The following is a 24,179-nucleotide window of genomic DNA, read 5'->3' on the forward strand; positions in this document are numbered from 1 at the left end:
CTTATAAGCAAACCTGTTAGAGTCTTAAGACTTAAGACTGGGGCGAAGGTTCATCTTCCAGCAGGACAACGACCCTAAAAATACAGCCAGAGATACAATGAAATGGTTTAGAACAAAGCATATTCATGTGTTAGAATGGCCCAGTCACAGTCCAGAACTAAATCCAATTGAGAATCTGTGGCAAGACTTGAAAATTGCTGTTCACAGACACTGTTCATCCAATCTGACAGAGCTTGAGCTATTTTGCAAAGAAAAATGGGGAAAATTTTCACTCTCTAGATGTGCAAAGCTGGTAGAGACATACCCAAAAAGACTTGTAGCTGTAATTGCAGCGAAAGGTGGTTCTACAAAGTACTGACCCAGACCCAGAGGGACTTAATACAAACGCATGCCACTCTTCTCAGATATTTATTTGTAAAAAAACATTGAAAACCATTGATCATTTTGCTTCCACTTCACAATTATGTACCACTTTGTGTTGGTCTATTACATAAAATCCCAATAAAATAAATTTACATTTTTGGTTGTAACATGACAAAATGTGTAAAATTTCAAGGGGTATGAATACTTTTTCAAGGCACTGTAGACTAGTAGAATTTCCAACAAAAATTCTTGGAACAATTCGTATGAAAATTATCAGAACATTTGAATGTTGTTTAAAAGTAGCTTTTGGAATGAATAGACTTTAGATATATCTAAAGTGCTGTGCTACCTTCCCACAAAGTGTTAATGAACAAAAATAAACTTCAATACACAATGTCACAATGCTTATTAGGCACAAAAAACTACTTCAGAGGTGCAAATAAAAAAATATTATGGCATAAAAATATATACATTGTCAACTCTGAAATAATATAAAGTGACAACCAGTATAAGTCCTTAGAAACAATGCCAGTGATGTATAATGACATTAGATATGCTCCTCACGTGTCCTTCCACAAAGTGTCCATTTCACCATGTGATACACAATGGCTTACCAAAAAATATGTGACTCTCCCATTGTCCTACAGCAGTCACATTTATAAATGGAAATAAAAAGAAAGCCCCATGATCAAGCTCAGTACATCAGACTACAACTTCCAGAGTTCCACATCAGCGAACACACATGCACGTGATGTCACAACCTCTGGCTCCACCCAACATGTTTTGTCAAATATGATGTCATCAGGGGCACAGGCATGTTTATGCTAATGAATGGACTTTACGGAATGAAAACCACATACGCTATTATAAATTCACACATTCAAGAAAAATTTTCAATCCTGCTCCTTCAAATTTTCTCATCAATGCGGTCAAAAGTAAACATCAATTTGGCCCAACTAATGATTAAAAAAACAAACAAACAAGCATTCTTACAATGAAAAAATGTTGAACTAACTTCTACTAGTATATACTCATACATAAAAGTAGTTTTAAGCACCCAGCAGACAGCGCTCTCCTATGCTTTGGCATAGGGATGAGCCCAATGTTCGAGTCGAACATTATAGGGCATTTACAGGAAATTCGAGCGCCCACGGAACGCCCCATAATGAACGGCGAGACCGTCAATGCACTGCGAGATCGCAGTGCATTAATGGCTGCTGATTGGCCAAAGCATGCACCTGACCAGCATGCTTTGGCCAATCACAGCATGCTCTGCTGTGAGGCTGAATACAAACTTTTTAATGCTTCTTTCAATGATCATCTGCATATCTGGGAATGAAATTCCCAGAAAAATAGTCTCAGTATTCAAAGCTGAAGTATGGCCCCATCTCTGGCTTCTGCATCATTTTTAATTATCTGACTTTCATTCAGTCTGCAGTCTGTTGGAGCAGAACATCCGGCACTGAGACCTGTTGTTCTGGCTGCCATACAAATATCACAGAAGGTCGTTCATTTTGCATCCTTTTTACAGAATACAAGGCATGTGAACTTCTTGAATTCTGTAAAAAGAATGCATGGCTTTTTTTGTTTCAGATCAGATTTTATTTATGAAAGGTATTTTACTAGAGTTTACATAGAAACATGCTGCCTCACAGGGCAGAGAGAAAAAAACAAGAACAAACAAGGTTTAGCTCAATACTCAAAGAGTTCACCAACAAGTATAAAATACAGTACAGCGCTTAGATTAAAAGGACAGCCAACCCAACAGGTATAGAAAAGGCCTTTTAATCAGACATCCACCCAATAGCTGGACACATAGGGGCTGATTTACTAAAGGCAAATACAACTGTGCACTACAATTGCAATTGCTCCAGAGCTAAGTAAATGAGGTAAAGCTTCACTTTGCAAAGAATAGCCAATCACATGCAAGGAAAATGTAAAAAAAAAAAAAAAAACAGCATTTTTGCTTGCACTAGATTGTCAGCCGAGCTCTTCCTCATTTAATAAGCTATGGAGCAACTGCACTTTACAAAGTTCACAGTGTATTTGCCTTTAATAAATCAATCCCATAAGCGGGACCACATGGAGTCATAGCACTGTGTAAGAAATAGGTTTATTGTTCAAATGATATACAGCAATTGAGTTTGGTGATCCATCTTTAACTAAGGGTGTTTTGGGAAAGGTCCACTTTAGACCCCTTTCACACTGAGGCAGTTTTCAGGCATTTTAAACATAGCGCCTGTAAAGTGCCTGAAAACTGCCTCCCATACACTTCAATGTGTGCTTTCACACTCGGGCGGTGTGCTTGCAGGACCTTAGGAAATATCCTACAAGCAGCATCTTTGGGGCGGCTTGGGATCACTATAAATAATGCTCCCAAGCCGCCCCTGCCCATTGAAATGAATAAAAAAGCGCTTTGAAAGTGCCGCAAAACTGGTCTTTTTTCTTTTTTTAAGGTCCTGTTATCATGTGACCTAAAAAAAAGGCCCGCTAGCACCCGAAAAGCACCACTAAAGCACTGCAAAAAGGACCAGCACTTTAGCGCTGTTTTAGTGGCACTTCAGTGTGAAAGTAGCCTTAGAGCTAATATCCTATGTGCAGCAAACTGTGATATAGTGATTGCTATAAACAGATATTCATTCATAAGTGAAAAGTCAAAATAACCCAATATACAGGCAGACATCTCAAGTCTCCCGCGAGGTGCAGCGGCTCCCGTACTCCCGCAAGCACCTCCCGATCTCCCGGGAATGATCGGTGCGGCGGGGAACAGCTGTGATCATAGATCTTCTTTTGTATCGATTGTTAGCTGACAGCCGCTTCTCCTCTCCCTCCCGCGGCTGTCAGCTAAAAAGCTATACAGGGAGATCGGTGTTCACAGCTGTCCCTCCAGCCGCACCGATCATCCCCAGCTGCTCTCTCCACCCCCATTCTCCTCCGGCCCCCTCCATGTCCTTCTCCACCCCCCGTTCTCCTCCGGCCCCCTCCATGTCCTTCTCCACCCCCCTCGTCCCCCGCAGCCGGCTCCCCTCCTCTCCTCTCCAGCCGGCTGTGGGGGGAACTAGTTAATGGACACAGTGAGTGAAATCGCTCCTGTGTCCTATGATAAATGAGCAGAGTAAACTGTGCCTCCTGTTCAATTATCTTTAGTGCTGAGAAAGGGACTGGAGAATGTGTCCTCAGTCCCTTTGTCTCAAAGGGGAGATGTCAGGGGTCTTTTTAAAGACCCCCAAAAATATAAAAAAAATATTGTAAAAAAATTCTAAAAAAGTGCAAAAAAATAAATATAAAAAACTACTGACACCACTCTCCCCTGCCCTACCAACACTGTCCACTGCCCAAACCCCCTCCCCCCAAAAAGCATTGTGAAAAAAAAATTAAAAACAAATTAAACTGTAAAAAAAATCAATTATTGAAAATAAAAATAACTACTGACACCGTCCACATACCACCCCCCCCCCCCCACCCCACCCCCTTCTCCAGAAGCACTTAAATAGTATTGAAAAAGTAATCTAAAAAATATTTTGCCACGCGGGAGTGAGCGTTTGCGGGCGCGAAGCGCAACCCCCCTGAAATGAGTTTCTGCAGGTTGGGATGTCTGTACAGGTAAGATGTCAGCAATAAGGCAAACCCTAAATAGACAAAATAGATTGTTCTAGTCGCCAGACTTTTTCTGAATAGAGGAGGTGCCAAGCAAGAGACCCACAGCAATACTGCAGCTGGAACTACAATCCTCAACGCTGGATGTTTGGTGCCAATAGGAGACTGTTGTCTGAGTAAAAGAAAGTGATTTCACAAATACTGAAGCAGCCAGAGATGAGGGCACACATCATAATAGGTAGCTTACAGTATTTTTTTCTGTGAAAATATACAGAAATAGATTTTGCCCATACTTCAGCTTTGGGTTTCATTCAAATAGGCACTGACGCCTGTTCTGCGTGCAAACTGCCTTTGTTTTAGCATCTGCATTAACTTTGAGCTATGTGCAAGCAGTCTATAAAGGTGGATGCTGTTGTAGAGGCTGCACTTGGGGTGGATGCAGGCGCAACAACAAACATGGTCTGTCAATGGGTGTCAACACCCATCTAAAGAATGTGGTAAAAAGATAAAACTGCGCTATTAAGGAAAAAATAAAAAAAAACAGAGCAGCTACATGTAAATGTGACTAAGATTTGTGAACTCAAGGTAAATGTGAATGTAGCGCTAATAAAAGCTGTGTGAAACAGCTACATAATCTGAAAAAATACTGAAAAAGGTTATAATAAAAAACATGTGGAAAACCATGTGAGGGATCTGGACACGTAAACCTAATACAGTGACAACACAAGTGTAATGAAAGGAAGAGTAAATCTCGAGAGAAAGGTAATGGTGATGACAATAAATAGTCCTTCGAATGAAGGACAACTTAGTGTAAAGAAGGACAAAAAAGTGAATGTCTAGATAACTAATGTCCCAAAAAAGGAGGTTTGTGGAGAAACCAAGGAGTCCGTCAGATAATATTCATCTTCATGTGGGCAATCGAAGACATCAAATAAACTGTTGTCAGCAGATATCACCAAGAAGAAATAAAATGGGTACTCTTACCGGAATATGTGGATCTGGATGTCAGCGACACCAGATCCAACAAGCATGAATTGAAGCGGCACAAGATATCCTAGGATAGTCGGCAGGAAAACTGGAACGGATTCAGGTATCCACAGGAGATGACATCTATCCGATAAGCTTGTCACAGATGAAGCAATCTGTGTTGTTTTTCTGCACTGTACAAATGCCCTTCACCGACATGTTCTTGGTCTCTGCAGCCGTCTCCCCCCCGCCCTCTCTCTCCCAGCTCTCTGACAACGGGCAGACTCTGAGCGAGGACAGCGGAGTGGACGCAGGAGAAGTTGGTGGAGGCAGCAAAGACAGCAGTCCTCAGCCACAGAAATCTTTGTTCAGACGATATCGCTATGTGCTGTCCTTCTATCCCAGACTCAATCTAAAGAAGCCTTAAAGTAAAATTAAAGGCAAAACATTTTTTTTTGTGTTCGATAGAGTGGAGAGGGGTTAGAACACCTGTCTGTTTTTACTGCTGTCTGTATCTCCATTAGGAAGATTCAACCTCTCTATTTGTCCTGTTTATCATTATCATTGAAAGTGAAATGTGAAAGAAAATTCCACATATTGGGTTGTCCCCAGAAAAGTAAAAGAGGGGAAATCTTCCAATGGAGACACTAGTTCTGGTGACCTGCGGGTCCCCAAGAAATTCCCTTAATTTGCAGGGATTTCCTCTAACTTCCTGTTTGACCATGGGACAACAAGTGAAGGGAAATCTCTGACATGGGACAGCGGTTATAAGCCTCCCTTGTTCTATACAAAATAAAAAAAAATGTTTTGCCTATAGTTCTACTTTAAAGCTATGCTGGAGCATGTGACTCTTGGTATTAGTGCTTGGTGACTGGCCATTCCTCCATCCAGAGGGACAGCGACAGAGTACCCAGCCCCTTAAATTAGAGCATGTGCAAGCTTTCCTCAACTTTCTCCCAACAAGACACAAAGCAAAGGCACAAATAGCTGCAAGAAAATCTGCCCGCATGGTCTCCAAGGCATATAAAAAGTCAGCAAGTGACTCAACACAACCATGCAAAAAAGTGATATATGCATTTTAAAGGGCAATGGTCTTAAAAAAAGCAGCAGAGACATGCCATGCTAACAGTGAAAGGCAGATCCCAATCAATAATAAAAATAAGGCTATACATTTTTGCATAATACAATCCATCTAATAGAGACAGGGGAAAAGCCACACTAGGCAGTCCATAACTTACTAAACATCACAAACCTGGATTCCACCATTGTCTGAAATGCAGTTCTAAGTACCAACTGATGCATGACCTGAAAGGGAACTTTGGTTTGGAAAGAAAAGATGAATAATCTGATTGCAAGTCAGAGGAAAAACAGCTACGGGGCTACAAGCAGCCTTGAATGATGTCACAAATAATTGATCAAGACAGTGGCTGTATTACTACCGAGGATTTTCTGGGCAGAGAAAACTACAGCACTGTCCCAAAGTTCACTTTTCACTTCATGCCTTTCATTTGTTGGAGCGTTTTATTTCAGTTCTTTTTTCTAAACATTCGCTGTTTCTTTTTTCTCCAACAGAAAATGCTTTGTACTGACTGTATGGCTGATACTGCCAGCTAGAAGGCCCCTGACACTGCAATCATTTGCAAAAATTAAAGACTATCTAAACCCAAAACCAAAACTGTAATATACTGAATTGCAGCTTACCAGTCCTTAGATGGTGCTGGCTACATTGCTTCCTTTTTTCAGACTTTTTTGTTTTCCAGGACTTCCAGCCCTAGGGTGACAACTCATAGCTACATAGTTACATAGTTGGTGAGGTTGTCCAACCTTGCACTGTATTTATAGAGGAGCAGTGTTGTCACCCTAGGCTGCGCTCCTGAATTGGACTACAAACTTCTCCTCCTCTCCTTATCTCCATTATACAGAAGGGTGTTGTTTTGTAGTTCATAGAAGACAGCTGGGAAAGCTGATAACATTGACATTTCAACTCATTGCACAGGAAGTTATAAGGACAATGCATATCTGGCAGGATCACCAGGTATTTTCTGTACTTGAAGGAAATATACTTAGCTTGAAAAAAGAAAACAAATTCAGCCATCACATCTATGGACTTTTAGACCTCCTTCACATGGCTGTTTAGCTGCATACACTGGATTCAAGAGAATAGTTTTGGCTGATCAGCCTGTATAAAATAATGGCAGGCTGACAGTGGCCACCGCTGTTCTAATATAGCCGCCAACTACATGGTTACCTGCAGTTAGGGATGGATGTCTGAGCCTAAACGCAGTCTGCTGCATCCAGGTCCGGACATCCGCAGGTAACCACTTGATGTGCAGCTACATGTGAACAGCGGCAGCTGCTGTCAGTCTGACATTGTTATATATAGGCTGGGTAACCACCGCTATTTATATGCACCGATCATCCCTGCCACAAGCACCGCTGACTCTTGCTCCTGGAATCCGGTGTATGCGGCTAAACGGCTGTGTGAAGGAGGCCTTAATCTGCAATATATTACCTTTTTTTTTTTTTGGATTTAGATATTCTTCATAAAACAGTTGCAGTATAGTCTGTGTATCCAAATCAATAAAATATAGAGAATTAGGGAATGGAGACATGACTGCATCCATTACCATCACTGTGTAAATATGGCCCCTTGCAAAGTTTTACTACTCAATTTGGCACTCTGTTTCTAGTTCAATGCGCCCTTCTTCCAGAAATGTATATCTGTGCAGCCTACGGGATGGCGCCTTGAACGTGAATAGTCGACAGGTACACTTCAATAAACACAATGTCAAGTCTGTCACCTTCCTCTAAAACATTATTTCCCACAGCACATTAGTAAATTTGCCTCTATGTGGTTAATGTCGGTTTCCACAGGTCGTAAAACCGCGTTTGCAGGGCCAGGAAGGGGCGAAAGGTGTGACTTTCCATTGAGTGATAATGATCTTAGAAATTAGGGCTGCTGTAATGCCGACTGGTTTGTAAGTGAAACATATTCTCAAGCGTAGCCGTGTTTTTGAACATCGGTCCTTTGAGCTGTCTGTCCGTCCAGACTCCAGATTTCAGTAATAAGTCCCAGCTGGATTTATTTCAGCTAGAAGTGAGCGCTGGACTTGATCTGTGCCACAGGAGCCACACCTATGGAGTATGTAAGCTTAGAAGGAGAAGAGGTAAAGATTTAAATTGGACCTCTTAGTAACGTTACAAGTCTGTTTAAATCCGTTCTTAAGATAATAGATAATTACAATAAATAGAAACAATAGTATATTTAAAAACAAAAACTTGACCTTTTATCATTAAAAAGTTGACTTTGGATGATACCCGAACAAAAATGGCAAATGAAGGCACTATCAGAGGGAATAATTTGATCTCTACATACTGATACTGGTACATACTTATGTTACACATGCACTCAACATGGATATATATGATTCTAGGTTCACTTTGACGCATTTCTTAACCTCCCTGGCGGTATGATTATTTTGGATTTTAGGTGCTGAAAGCGGTACAATTATTTTGCATGGAAATTTGGCGTTTTATATTGTAGGTCTGTAATTCTTAACAATAACACACTTAAATCTGTCCAAACAAGAGTCTAGTAGATATCCCGGGTATGATAAAGTTTGAAACACAAAAACATAAATTATAATATAATAAATAAAAATAAATAATGAAAAAAAAAAAAAATAATAATAAAATAAATTTTCCCACGATTCACTATCGCTGAATTCTGCAAGTGTTCTAATTTACTATCGCTGTTTTCTAGCTGGTCTAAAGCCACTTTTGATGTAAAGGGACACTTTTTGGTTGCTATGGACAATCTCCAGTTTCCAGGCAGAAAGAACAGTATATATAACATAAAACTGCACGCAGGGCATAGGACAAAGCACTGGGGACAAAAGGGAAGTGAAATAATTTCATACAGTACTGTAATCTGTAAGATTACAGTACTGTATGTGTTATGTTTTTACAATTTTTTGAATTTGCCACCAGCCTCCGCCCCCTTGCGTCGTGCCGCTCGCAGGGAACGGAGCCTGGCACGGAGAGGCTTCGGAGGAGGGCGGAGCCCACAGACACAGCGGGGGACATCGCAGGATCCCGGGGACAAGGTAAGTAAAGCCACACCAGGATCCTGCGATGTAATCCCGAGTGTGGCTCGGGGTTACCGCTAATGGTACTGAATTTTAACCCCGAGCCACACTCGGGAAAACCGCCAGGGAGGTTAAACAAATGGATGGCCCAATATTAGAAGGTGAACTCTGGAGTCAACAGTTTTTCTACACCTTAAAGCGGGAGTCCAGCGACCAATCTTTTTTTTTTTTTTTAGGTCATTGAGACACTTTGCTAATCCCAAAATAATATTCACAGTTTGGGTGTAATATTTCTGCCTCTGTCTGTTTTCGTACTGAAGAATAACTTTAAAAATGTGACGCTGGCTGTTTCCATCTTGCGTGTGGGCATGTGAAGCCCACAAGCATTGATTTCCTGGATGTGGTGAATGCTGTTCATTCACAGCTTGTTCACACGCATAATCATTGTTCCCGCACTGAATCTTGGGAAGCCTGACACTAAGCTCCCAGGAGACAGTGCGGCGCTGGGGAAAGGCAATAAACACGCCTACTCCCATGGGAGGAGAGACAGGAAGTGCCACAATAAAGTACAATATAAAGGTAATTACAGCGATAAAAAAAATTTTGTGCGGCATTTGCACATCTATGCAATTAACTGAAGGGGGTAAGATTAAGTTAAAAAATTTGAGTGGAACCCCGCTTTAAAGTAGAACTAAAGGCAAAAGTTTTTTTTTAGTTTTGGACAGAGTGCAGATGGATTAGAACACTTCTCAGCTTTTATTGCTGTCTGTGCCCCCGTTAAGAAGATTCACCCTCTCTATTTGTCCCATTTACTATTATTATTAGGGATGCACCAATGCCATTTTTTTTTTTTACAACGAGATACTTTTTTTTTAGTACTCGCCGATACCAATTATTGATACCTACTGCAACTGTTTTGTTTACACTTCAGCTGTCAGCAATGGTGCAAAGCAGTGAAAAGTCATTTACAAATGAAATGAATTGATTTTGTTTTTTAATTTTTCTCTTAAATGTGAAATGTGTAAATATATGTTAATATATATGTGTGAAAATTTTCACAAAAAAAAGGTTTAATTGTTTATTGTTTATGAAATAGACATGAACAAAAAAAAAAAGCAGGAAAATAATAATTAAATGGAGGAGGATAGGGAGTCAATTAAGGCTGATTACAGTAAATTAAGGGTTAATAAGGGGTTAAACAGAGGAACATTTGTTCATCCCCACTGGCAGTTCAAAGAACGAGCCTGAAAGTATCGGTTTCAGGTATCGGTGCATTTGCACGAGTACTTGTGCAAATACTCGGTATCAGCACCGATACCGATACTAGTATCGTTGCAACCCTAATTATTATTAAAAGTGAAGGTAAGAAAATAACAAATTTTGCATTGTCCCCAGAAAAGTAATAGACGGGAAATTTTCCAATGGGCACACTAGTTCTGGTGACCTGGGGGTCCCCAAGGAATTTCCCTAATTTTTAGGGATTTCCTCTCACTTCCTATTTTGGCTATGGGGCGGAAAGTGAAAGGAAACCTCCGCAATGGGATACAGATGGTGAAAAAAAATCTGACAGTGGTTATAACCCTTCATTGCTTTATCCAAAATTAAAAAAGAAAGTTTTTCATATAGTTTTACTTTAAAGTGTATTTCTACTTTTGCAGTCAAATTTGAGAAAACCCCACTATATGTTCGTTATGGGTTTCCATTCACACGGAATGCCTACTTTTAAAATAATATTTCTTACCTTTTAGATGCCTGCCAGAGGGAGGTTTAATGGCTGACTGCAAGATTTTTTCAAGAATGTGAAGTGAGCCTGTCCCAAGTCTGTCCTCATTAATATACAAGAAGGTCAGCCTCTACACCTTTAACCTTTGGTTAGGACCGACAGTGTTCATATCTATTTACAATTTATTATTATTTGATAATGAAGGTCTGCCTGCACAGTACAGACAAGGTTAATTATTATTGTGACAAACACATCAACCCAAAGCTGCTTTCTATGCTGAAGCTTTCAAAATAGAGCATCTAAAAAGATAAGCTGCAATTTTTATGCTATGTGAATGGGGACATGTAACAAATATAAATGTAGCGCTGGTAGATTTGTGATCTATCATCTGATAGGTAAATTTAGTAACTTGTTCGTTAGGAAGGTTAGATTTGCCTCTGTTTCAGCTTGGCTGACGTTGCGTGTGTTTCCATACTGAGCCGTGGGTGTCGCTGTTACCGCTGGCTAGTGTTGGAAAGGCAACGTGTTGAAGCGTATGGATGCTCTTCTGTCCCGGAGACAACTCGGTGGAGGTGGTCCTCCGAGTTGCATTCTGGGGGAGGGTATTTATGGGACAGACGCCATATTTAGGGGTTCGTTTTACAGCCACCTGCTAGCCCTCCTGGCCGACAGGTATGCGTTAGAGAGCTATCTCGTGGTCCTCCGTTCCAGAGGCCCACATTGCTGTGGCACAGGGGTGGGCCCAGAAGCTTGTCTGGGGCCTACCACATCGGCCGAGGAATGGTCCTGAGCTGTCTATCCAAAGGGAGGAAGCTGGACAACCGAGGAGATCCCAGGGGAGGACCCGTCAAGGAAGGATCATGCAGCGTGCTGGTCTGGAGAGGGGCCTGGTGACTCGGTTGGAGGACGTATCCTAAAGTAATTATACAGCATAGTGTTGCCGGGTTGGCTTAAAGGTTCAAGCACTGTGACTGACATTCACCACAAGAAAACCAATACATCCTGTGGCAGAGGATCGCACGGGTTTATCCCAAATAAGTCTGTGGCAGAGACTTTTGTTCCTGCTACGTACTGGCTGTTAGGCTAGTGAGAGAGGCCTATCCAGGCGTGCAAGGAGTTTGTTCCACCAAGGGAGTGCATTCTACTGAAATATTCAACCCCAGGGACATTTGTCAAGAATCTTACTAAAAAGGTATTTGAGTTTTCCTCTGCAGTTCTCCTTCTGCCTCTTTCCTGCTATTTCCTTTGTCGATCTTTTAATAAAGCATTGAAAACGTACTCAAGTGTTGGTGCGTGTGTCGTCCAGAGGTAAACTCAACAGAACCCTAGACCTGGTGCCAGTGAAACAAAGGGAAGGAGAGTGAAGGTAACAAGTCCGCTTAACCCAGCAGCTCCACCGAGAGTTATTGCTACATGTGGGGGCGTCGTCCGGGATTTGTTGACCGTCAATTCTCGCAACCCAGAGAAGTGTTTCATCGGGAGTTTATGGTGAAAACTGGACTTTGAAAAAAAAAATCTTACAGGAAGAGAAGGGGTTAAACTGCAGGACTTTATTTCTGAGTGCGTAGACGGCGGGCGCCAGTGAAGGCCCGGGAACTACGTGATCAGAAGAACAAGTGGGAGGAGCTTACCCTACTTGATACCGCGTGGGACGCGTGTATGTGTTTGGCGCCAAGGGAAGAGAGAGGCCTCGTGATTGTGCTGAGATGATCAGAGTGTGGCCATGTCTTTTCCGGCGATGCAGCCAATTATGGGACCGAGAATGTTCCCTGCAAGCACCATGTTGAATACTGTGTTGACCGGAGCCCTGCTTGCGAATACCGGAGTTCGGTTGAAGCCGCAGGGGAGGTTTGTTCTGTACACCTCAGGAGATATTGAGGGACTGGGCATAATCTGCCACCGATGTGAAGGACTGGCCGTGCATCTTCGTCCATTTGGCCGATGTCCGCAATGTGGAGAGTACTTGTTTGTGGTGGAGCAACCTACCACGTCGCCCCGTGCTTATAGAATGGATTGGGCAACAGGTATCGCCACAGTAGAAGCTGCTACTACAAAGAGAGAGAACGGCAGGCCGTCACTTCGCCTGTTGTTACTGACAATGTTCCGGAGAGAGACGCTGCTGCTGTTGTCTCATCAGGGGACATTACTGTGATTTCTGTGTCCACTACACCTACTCCTGTTGTACCTGCTCAAAGGAAGGTGGGATATGTGAAGGCTTCCCGCGGCTATGGTCGAGGCCTACCCCAGAGGTTACCTGAACCGGAGCTACCAAAGTCCACGTCAGGAACAGGTAAGCCACTGATGGGGAATGTATCTGGGACCGTAAATAAATATCTGCCAGCGGAAGAGTTGGGAGATTCGGAAATAGAATCCATGTCGGATCTTTCCGGTGATGATGACTTATTTGAGACTATGTCACAAGAGCTGTTGTGGTCACAAGGTGAAGATGTCGCCTCTGCTATGACCTTCCCTGAATGGACAGCCCTGAGTTCTGGGAAGATGTCACCCTGTGTGGAGCCGCACAGTACTGCTACCGAGACTTTATCGAAAGTTGCTAGTTCACTACAGACACCAGCTGGGTCTATGGTGAGCAAATCATTGGATTCCTGTGTGCCGCCTGGTATGGGGAAGGACAGATCTTTGCCCAAACTTGCACGTTTGCAGAGAATGTTAAACAAACGTGTAGCTGCAGAGTATGGTTTGGAGTTCCCTTATGTGCCTCAGGATATAATGCAAGTGATTGCACTTAACCGGGAACTTTGGTACAGTGAAGCTGTTTGGGACTACTTGTCTGTTCCTAAGCCTTTCTGAAAGACTGGATGTTCTGTTAAAATGGATGAACGTTTGAGAGGATGTTTTATGCACTGGAACTTCGGTCGGCACATCTATGCTGACAAAGTGGTCATCTGCAGGCAAAAGATGATGTTGTCTATTTCATTACCACAGTGGATAAAACGGGAAAACCATTGGCATTGCCAGATCCCCGGTTTTATTGGTGACTGGACAAAAGAACTTTGGGTTAGTTAGTTAGTATCAGTGTATAGGGATCTTTGTGATCAAAATATAATGTTCATCTTGACGTCTTCAAATTCAAAGACTCTTCGCTAGCTGGACTTTTCCATTTAAAGAGAGTATACAGGGATGGACTCCTTAAGATTTTTTTCTTTTTTGATACTAGATGATGGGAAGAGAGGCTAATTTTCTCTAAAAATGAGGCTTTGCTCCTGATATTGTACAGTATATGTGTGTGTTTAATAAGTTTTCCTTTTCAGGAATTATTGGATCTCCTATCAAGCTGGGAGGCTTTTCAGCTAGATAGATAGTGAGGTTATGTGCAGTCATAGGATGGTTTTGTTTGCGAATGTGAACATAGTGTTTTAAAGATGTAAGTTTTATAATATCTTTTCACTGTCTTTCTTTCTCTCTTTGTCTATCCAAGTTATTAAAAGCTCAAATACCTACTCCCAGGCTTGGGAGTTACTGTCATTGTGTTTTAGACAGACATTGGGGACAACGTCTACTATAGTGGGGGGGAGTATGTAGCGCTGGTAGATTTGCAATCTACCATCTGATAGGTAAATTTAGTAACTTGTTCGTTAGGAAGGTTAGATTTGCCTCTGTGTCAGCTTGGCTGACTTTGCGTGTGTTTCCATACTGAGCCGTGGGTGTCGCTGTTATGTTACCTCTGGCTAGTGTTGGAAAGGCAACGTGTCTAAGCGTATGGATGCTCTTCTGTCCCGGAGACAACTCGGTGGAGGTGGTCCTCCGAGTTGCAATCTGGGCGAGGGTATTTATGGGACAGATGCCATATTTAGGGGTTCGTTTTACAGCCACCTGCTGGCCCTCCTGGCCGACAGGTATGCGTTAGAGAGCTATCTCGTGGTCCTCTGTTCCGGAGGCCCACGTTGCTGCGGCGCAGGGGTGGGCCCAGAAGCTTGTCTAGGGCCTACCACAGTGGCCGAGGAATGGTCCTGAGCTGTCTATCCAAAGGGAGAAAGCTGGACAACCGAGGAGATCCCAGGGGAGAACCCGTCATGGAAGGATCATGCAGCGTGCTGGTCTGGAGAGGGGCCTGGTGACTCGGTTGGAGGATGTATCCTAAAGTAATTATACAGCATAGTGTTGCCGGGTTGGCTTAAAGGTTCAAGCACTGTGACTGACATTCACCACAAGAAAACCAATACATCCTGTTGCAGAGGATCGTACGGGTTTATCCCAAATAAGTCTGTGGCAGAGGCTTTTGTTCGTGCTACGTACTAGCTGCTAGACTAGTGAGAGAGGCCTATCCAGGCGTGCAAAGAGTGTGTTCCACCAAGGGAGTTCATTCTACTGAAATATTCAACCCCAGGGACATTTGTCAAGAATCTTACTAAAAAGGTATTTGAGTTTTCCTCTGCAGTTCTCCTTCTGCCTCTTTCCTGCTACTTCCTTCGTTGATGGTTTAATAAAGCATTGAAAACGTACTCAAGTGTTGGTGCGTGTGTCGTCCAGAGGTAAACTCAACTGAACCCTAGACCCGGTGATGGTGAAACAAAGGGAAGGAGAGTGAAGGTAACAAGTCTGCTTAAACCAGCAGCTCCACCGAGAGTTATTGCTACATGTGGGGGCGTCGTCCGGGATTTGTTGACCGTCAATTCTCGCAACCCAGAGAAGTGTTTCATCGGGAGTTTATGGTGAAAACTGGACTTTGAAAAAAAAAAATCTTACAGGAAGAGAAGGGGTTAAACTGCAGGACTTTATTTCTGAGTGCGTAGACGGCGGGCGCCAGTGAAGGCCCGGGAACTACGTGATCAGAAGAACAAGTGGTAGGAGCTTACCCTACTTGATATCGCGTGGGACGCGTGTATGAGTTTGGCGCCAAGGGAAGAGAGAGGCCTTGTGATCGTGCTGAGATGATCAGAGTGTGGCCATGTCTTTTCCGGCGATGCAGCCAATTATGGGACCGAGAATGTTCCCTGCAAGCACCGTGTTGAATACTGTGTTGACCGGAGCCCTGCTTACGGATACCGGAGTTCGGTTGAAGCCGCAGGGAAGGTTTGTTCTGTACAGTGAAGTGAAGGTAACAAGCCGAGAGTTATTGCTACATAAAGTAGGTGTTATCCCAATTGGACTGCAAAAGTGTTAATACATTTTAAGGAAAAGTAATATTATTTCAAGGACAGTTGAGGAGCACATTTTGGTCAGGGAGGTCAACTGATTTGCAAGGGGCGTATAAGAGTTCATCTACATCAAACTGGAATGACCATTCCAAAACAGGGCTCGGGGGCCTTCAACACCATCCATTTTTCACATATAATGTCCTTCAACATCTCTATCCAGTTATTTTGATGTCAATTCACCCCTTCAGTTGTGAAAGTTAAACAATTAACAGCTGTCCCACACTTTATGGCACTATAATGACTGATGTAATTAGGAAAGGGTTGTTGTCAAACCTTCATACCTCCCCTCATATTCTGGGGCAATCAACTACTGTGTTGACACATTTCATGATGACTGGATTATAGAGATTGAGTTATCCATGTGTTTATACATTCTAGGATATGTTGCTGACACTCATTAGAACTGAGAAAGGTACCTAGATGGCCCAAAACAGTTGATCTTCTGTTCCATGTGATGGAAAAGAAAATATTCAAAGTAGAGCAAGAGTACCACTGTCTCATCTTGCACCATCTTGCTGTGTCAGTTTACCAGAAATGGGCTATCCTTTTAGGGGAGATCTCTATCCACCTGTCCTAATTGGTCCTTTCTTTGAATAAATTGTATGTCCATACCAAAGACTGATCAATCACTGGATGGCAGGGATCCACTTCTCAAGGCCCACTATAATTTCAAGACCCAATGCCACATGCCAGAATGAACATGCCATTTCTGTGCTTGAAAACTTAAGTTTTAATCTTACATATTTTGAGATGGGCACTGCTATCATCTCTTCTTACGCCATACCTTCTTCCAGCTTTGAAGACTGAAGTTTGCCTAACTGTCCTACTAAAGGAATTGCTCTGAACCTGGTACACAGAAGAACCTAGAACATTGATTGCACACAACCAATGCAGGATCGGAAGGTAGAGAGTAGGAAAGATATAATGATCACACCACTGAGATAATAGTACATTCCTATTTAATCCAGTATGACCATTACATGGGCGCCTTACACATGAGGTTTTATGTGCCTAAGCAGCATCTTTTCAAACGTGTTTTGGCACACCAAGTGCTTGGGCGTTTATTTATTTCATTAGCCAGGATATTAACTTATTCTGGCCATTGAAATGAAAAAATGCTCAAGCTCTAAATGTGCCTATTGCTTAGGCACATATACACGCATTTACCAGTTCTTAGGCACATTTTTTCTGACAAAATGCTTCTCTGTCGAATGCATAGGTGATGTTTTTCTACCTCTAAGTGCCCTTGTCCCTTAACTGCATGGTTCACATAGGCTAACATAGAAGGGCACTTAGAAGCAGGAAGAAAACACATCAAATGTCTGTAAAATGGGCTTTTTTAGCCCAAGTGTGCATGAGGTCTTCAAGTGGTTGTATGTTAGCATTATACAGATGCAATAAATAGAATATATGGACAAATAGTGATACACTAATGTGACCTTGTAGTTTATCTGTAAAGAACTAAAATAACACTTTGATAGATGATAGATGTCCTTTACCAGAGCTGTAGGGTTCTGAAACACTCATATGTCATTTTCTACGAAGTCTACTTTTTATAGCAAACGCAATCACCTGGGTTGAATTAACAGCCTGGAATTAAACCTCATTTTGGATCATGATCTAATTCAGGCCAGGTTATTGCATATGGAAAATGAATGAGAAAAGCAGAACTATTTATTAATGTACTGTGAAAAGGACCTGGGTTGGCAGTCCATGGGCTAATTAATTTAACAAAGAACTTTATCCCTTTAATGAAAAAATATCTGTGGTAGCTGTATTATAGCTCTACAACAGTAAATCTGTAAGAAACGTTATAGTGGCTGTGAACCTCTGAAATGAAAAATGAACAAAGCATATACTCAAGTGTGGATCATGTCATTCTCTTCTCTGCTATCTGCACAAATCACTTCTGACTGTTTTCCCCACACCCCGAGATTGGGCAATCCATGCCCCTCCTCTAGTGCACAGCAGGTAAATGACAACCTCAGGTGTATGTGTCCCTATGAGAGAGTGTGTGTGTGTGTGTGTGTGTGTGTGTGTGTGTGTGTGTGGTATGTCCATTCCTTCCACTTAGGTCTCAAAATACACCCAGTTCTGCGCTGAGCAGTGTGTGTGGCATAAGATCCCTGCCCCTGCCTCCTGGAAGCTGAGAAATACCATGTGATCTGTGAACTTTGGAAGGTTGTAAAGAAGTGAGGGCTGCAGCTATACTAGTACAGTTTATGTGGGAGGATTTAATTCATCTCTGTGTATCATCTGAGGGTAGCCTCTTCAGTGGGCTAATGTTTATTATTACTAAAAAAAAAAAAACTCACAGAAATTCTAATAACATAATAAAACACTTAAAGCGGTAGAAAACTCTGCCCCTGGTGTGTGCCTTCTCTATGCACCCAGTATGATAAAGCTTTCCGATACATTCTGCCCAATTATTGACCCCTTTGCACGTTTCTTATGCCGAGTACACACTGTGGGGTTATGTGAGCCAAAAAGACATCACTGGACATCACTGTCTCACTTAACCCCACACCTTCAGTGCATGTAGTCTTATTGCCATCTACTATTTTTATATTTTTATTAGATGTCCGTCCCCATCCATTAGGGATATCCCAGAGAGCATTGTTGGACCGGCCGGGTGCATCCACTTATCCTGGTTATACCGATTTAGCTTGGATTTTCCAGCTATCATTTTCAACTATATGAGAGTGTTTTTTCCTAAATACGGATATACTCTGAAAATACGGCTAAGCAATATCCAAGTCCCAACGCTCTGTCTGCTGGTGTGTAAAGTAAAAATACAAATTACTGTGATGTAAGTATAGATCACCTCTATTTACATTACATGTACCATTCTGTTGCCATAAACCAATCGGTTTGTTATTAATACATATTAATATACACACTATTTATTATATGTTTTTCTTTCAATAGAAATGAAGCAGCACGACTGTTTTTTACTCCTGAAGAAGGAAATATACATAATTTAAAAATCCCTCTCTTTGCTCTCTGAAACATGTTGGGTTTCTGGCATATATGCCCCACTAGCTGAACTTTATGTTTGTGATCTGTGGTGCATTTCCAGCTCAGCGGCTGTTTCACTCTTTGTAGTTTCTATTGTTCGTTGTTTTTAGGTGATTTTTGTACAAGATATTTTTGCATTGTTTATTACTATTTTTGTATCAATAAAATATACATATTTTTTACTTATGGGTATACCCTCATTTACTCTTCTCTGTATCTGCAATATCCTTGGGGCTTCCCTCTTTTCTCCATATAGTACTGTTTAGGATGTGATACAGAGTGTGGGGTTTCCCATATATCCCTGGTTGGTTTCCACTTCCCCTCCTTCTCTTTGCAGTATGTACACAATTCCAACGCACAAAATTCCACGCATGCTTGGAATCAAGTAGAAGAGCCCCACTGTCTATTGAGCTTCAATTTTCTCGGCTCGTCGTACGTGTTGTACGCCACCATGTTCTTGACGTTCGGAATTTCCGACAACATTTGTGTGACTGTGTGTTTGCAAGACAAGTTTGAGCCAACATCCGCCGGAAAAAAAACATGGATTTTGTTGTTGGAATGTCCGATCAATGTGTGTATGCGGCATTACTGTTATTCTGTGTGTTTCTTATTTTTTTGCTTCCCAGCCGAAGCCGGCACCATGTTGGGTATTGTCTTCTGATGCAGCAGCGGATTGGGCTTCCATTCCACCCTTTCTGTTTCTCCCTGCCCTTATCTCACATATGCCCAGTAATTTATTTATTTATTTAGCCAAGCCTCGTTTTCGATCCAGAATACTATGGCAACCCTGTCCGGCAACCCGTCCCATGCTTGCACCAATGTTTACACTCCCTTTGACGTTGCAAGTCACAGGGGTTGTAAACAGCGAATGGGCCTGTACTCTCGCGGGATTGCAGAACCATACCACAGAGAGGACATGACAGAGCCACTGCATAAAACTGAATAGACTAATGACATGATAAGCGTGCCATGAACAGGGGACATTATGTGCATGCGTCGGTGACTTCATAGAAGTGAACAGAGACGGGTTTCTATCTAGAGACAGTGATTTGTAGAGCATGTTTTCATTATTTAAATGGAGAAAATTGCTCACGGAGAGAACTTACTACCACTTTAAGAGGGGATATAATTACAAGTAAGTTTTTCAATGTTTTTCAACGTTTTTGCAATAGCGGGCCTTAGCGGGTTTTAGCATTTTTTAGCGTTTTTCAGCATTAGCGGTTTTAGCGGTTTTTGACATTAGAGCATTTTTACAACTGAAAAACACCTCTCAGAACCCACTAGTTTTGGGTTTTTTTTACAGCCAAAAAACGCCCCAGCCAAAAACAGTTGATAACAGCCTATGTGTGCATGGACACATAGGATAACATGCTGGAGAGTTTATTGACTGTATAAAAAAATGTCTGAAGCCAAAAACAGCAGCTGTAAAAATGTCCAAAAATGTCCAGTGTCCATGAGGCCCTTTTTGTAATTTCAGGCAGCCATTGTGATATGCAACAACTTTTATTTGGGAAAAAGCATCTGCTACTTTCTGGTTTAGCTCCCCGCTCGTCAAACAGATGTGGCGATACTGATGCATTGGCTAGGAAGCAGGCTGGAGGTAGAGAGGCAAAACTGATGTGCTGAATTGTGACACCTCCCTGGCTATCTAGATTTGTAAATCACAAGGTCGTCTGTACAGAATTGCAAATCCTTTGGCAGGTAAAAGAGTAAATTTATTCCAACTGTGAATTGGGCTGTTTGCCTGGAGTTTTGCTTTAAATAAGATTTTCTTTTAAGACCAAACAAAAAGAGAAAAAAAAAAGACATAACACTTGAAGAATTTAATTTGCATTAGCAATCTGTTGTGTTTTTTTTTCGTGTCTGTTAAGTGCAAAATACAGCTACTGAAATACAGTAGATCCCAGGCCTTTCTTTTGCACAGGGGATTCATACTATGGCTAATGCAGTATTTAAAGCAGATGAAGTCTCCAGCTGCCTTATGTAAATATGTAATTTTCATGTGCATACAATGCCTTGAAAATATATTCATACCCCTTGAAATTTTCCTTGTCATATCTGAATAAATATCTGAAAAGTGTGGCGTGCATTTGTATTCAGCCTCCTTTACTCTGATTCTCCTAACTAAAATCTAGTGGAACCAATTGCTTTCAGAAGTCACCTAATTAGTAAATAGAGTCCACCTGTGTGTAATGTATTATCCGTATAAATACAGCTGTTCTGTGAAGCCCTCAGATTTTTGTTAGAAAAGCTTAGTAAACAAACAGCATCATGAAGGCCAAGGAACACACCAGACCGGTCAGGGATAAAGTTGTAGAGAAGTTTAAAGCAGGGTTAGATTATAAAAAAATATCCCAAGCTTTGAACATCTCACGGAGTACTGTTCAATCCATCATCCGAAAATGGAACGAGTATGGCGCAGCTGCAAACCTACCAAGATATGACTGTCCACCTGAACTGACAGGCCGGTCAAGGAGAGCATTAATCAGAGAAGCAGCCAAGAGGCTCATGGTAACTCTGGAGGAGAGATCCGCAGCTCAGGCGGGAGAATATGTCCATGGTGTGGTGGGTATTTTCTTGGCACACTTAGGGCCCCTTAGTACTAACTGAGCAGTGTTTAAACGCCACGGACTACCTGAGTATTGTTGCTGACCATGTCCATCCCTTTATGACTACAGTGTACCCATCTTCTTATGGCTGATTGCAGCAGGATAATGCACCATGTCACAAAGCTCCAATCATCCCACCACTGGTTTCTTGAACATGACAATGAGTTCACTGGACTCCAATGGCCTCTACAGTCACCCGATCTCAATCCAATAGAGCACCTTTGGGATGTGGTGGAACGGGACATTCACATCATGGATGTGCAGCCGACAAATCTGCAGCAACAGCGTGATGCTATTATGTCAATATGGATCAAAATCTCTGAGGAATGTTTCCAACACCTTGTTGAATTTACGCCACGAAGAATGAAGACAGTTCTGAAGGCAAAGGGGGTTCGAACCGGGAACTAGCAAAGTGTACCTAATAAAGTGGCCAAGTGTAGATCTCCAAGTAAAACTGCTTTCATTAAATATATTACGGTATCTATCGATTGATTTGTGTACAACCTGCCTCTGGGGTTTTTCCCGAATGATCAGTGTCACCGGATATAGCAGGCAATACGGCAATACTAATCGTATTCTGCCAGTAGGGAAGTTTCTCTGCTGAAAAAATACAATACCAAGGCAGGAAGAATTCCTCCATCCACCTTGAATGTGTGGATGGGGGAATCATCTCTTTTTTTTTTCTCGTTCAACCTGTCGGTTTGAACGAAAAAAAATGAATCATGTATGGTCAGCCTAAGAAAAGAGCTAGTACACAATTTAAAGGGGTTCCCCACTATACATTTTCTGACCCTGCCCCAATATATTCCATGCAATAACAGGTAGCTGGATCTCAAATTCTTCTATTACACACAACAACAAAATCCCTATTTTGCGGTTTAAATAGGTATATAATTGGTAAGGTTAAATAAAGACACCAGTTCATCTAGTTCAACCTGTGTGGGTTTGTGTTTATGGCAATACCATTTCCCATATCCCTGTATGATGCATTTACAAAGATGCTCATTTAAAGTTTTTTGAAATTATTGACACTCCCTGTTGACACCATCAACAACTGTGGAAGGTAGTTCCACATTCTTACTGCTCTGACAGCAAAAATCTCTTACACAGTTTAAAGTTAAACCTTTTCTTGTCCAACTTTATTGAATGGCTGTCTTTCCAAGCGACCTGAGATTGAATAGTTTTCTCCCTTCAGAATTTCTCCCACTAGCAAGTAACTGACGTTTATATTTTTAGCCTCCAAGTGCATTAACTTTACTTTTTTTTTCATATTAAACCTTATTTGCCATGTAGCTGCCCACCCCTTTTTTACTTAGGTCTTCGTATAAAGTTTATATATTCTGCTGTGAAGTTTTTGCCTGTTTAGCTTTGTATCATCAACAAATACTGAGACTGGACTATTTTTACCAACCTCAAATTAATCAACCTCAATTTAAAAAGGATTGGACCCAGGTCAGGGCCTTGGGGTACCCCACTCACAACTCCAGACCATTCATAAGATACGTTATGTATCACCACCCTCTGGACATGCTCCAGTAATCAGTTTTCTATCCAGGTACATACAGTACATAATCGTCAAAATCCTTAATTTGTAAATAAACCGTTTATGGGGAACTGTATTGAATAATTTGGCAAAATTCAGATACACCACTTCCACAGGCCTTCCTTTATCTAGAGCTCATAGCTCACTTCCTCAAAGGATGTTAACAGGTTGGTCTGCCAAGAACAATGTTTCATAAATCTATGATGGTTACTTCTAATGATACTGTTTTTGTAAGTAAATTCTTAGGTATAGTCCAGGGATATGCAATTAGCAGACCTCCAGGTGTTGCAGAACTACAAGTCCCATGAGGCATAGCAAGACTCTGACAGCCACAAGCATGGCACCCAGAGACAGAGCATGATGGGACTTGTAGTTTTTGCAACAGCTGGAGGTCCGCTAATTGCATATCCCTGGTATAGTCCTTTATCATATCTTCCAATAGTTTACATACTATTGATGTTAGGCTGACTGGTCTGTAGTTCCCAGGTAAATACAGTATCTTGGCCCTTTTTTAAATATTGGTACCATGTTAATGTTTTGCTGATACCATTCCAGTCATTAAGATGTCCTTAAAAATTAGGAAGAACGGTCTAGCAATAACCAGGTTAAGTTCTTTGAGGACTCTCGAGTGTAAGCCATCTAGTCCTGGTGAGTTTTTCAAGTCTTTTTTAGACACTGGCTTCTGTTAGACACAAGGATACATTCCGTGTAGAGATACTAGCAATGCAATCTTGTTTATTAGACCCCTCATTCTCCTTTGTAAAAACTGAGGAAAAGAATGTGTTTAATACAGTTGCGTTCTCCTTGTCACTTATAACCAACTTCCCCGATTATCCTTTATGGGGCCATCTTCAGTCTCATATCTGAATAGAGGAGCCACTTTCCCAGTTTCACCAAACAAAATCTGACATATGGCCTGGACACACCTTATTGAAGCGTAAAGTAATGAGCCAGCAACTATTCAACTTTGATCTGACATTTGCAGTTCCCACTCGACAAAAACCCTAAATACAGTCTCCTTTATAGAACAACCACATATAGGAATACAGTTAAACCGCAACGCTCTCCACTACAGCAGTAATATAAACAGCACCCCTTTCCTCATAGAGGCCA

General features: G+C 41.8%; 1 protein-coding gene across 3 annotated transcripts in view; it reads right to left on the reverse strand.

Moving 5' to 3' along the window:
- MKX (mohawk homeobox) overlaps nt 1-24,179 on the reverse strand; it is a 179,140-nt gene that overhangs the window by 75,000 nt on the left and 79,961 nt on the right. The window lies entirely within an intron of this gene.

Source organism: Aquarana catesbeiana, linkage group LG05 (assembly GCF_042186555.1).
Source record: "Aquarana catesbeiana isolate 2022-GZ linkage group LG05, ASM4218655v1, whole genome shotgun sequence".
Classification (NCBI taxonomy): Eukaryota; Metazoa; Chordata; class Amphibia; order Anura; family Ranidae; genus Aquarana; species Aquarana catesbeiana.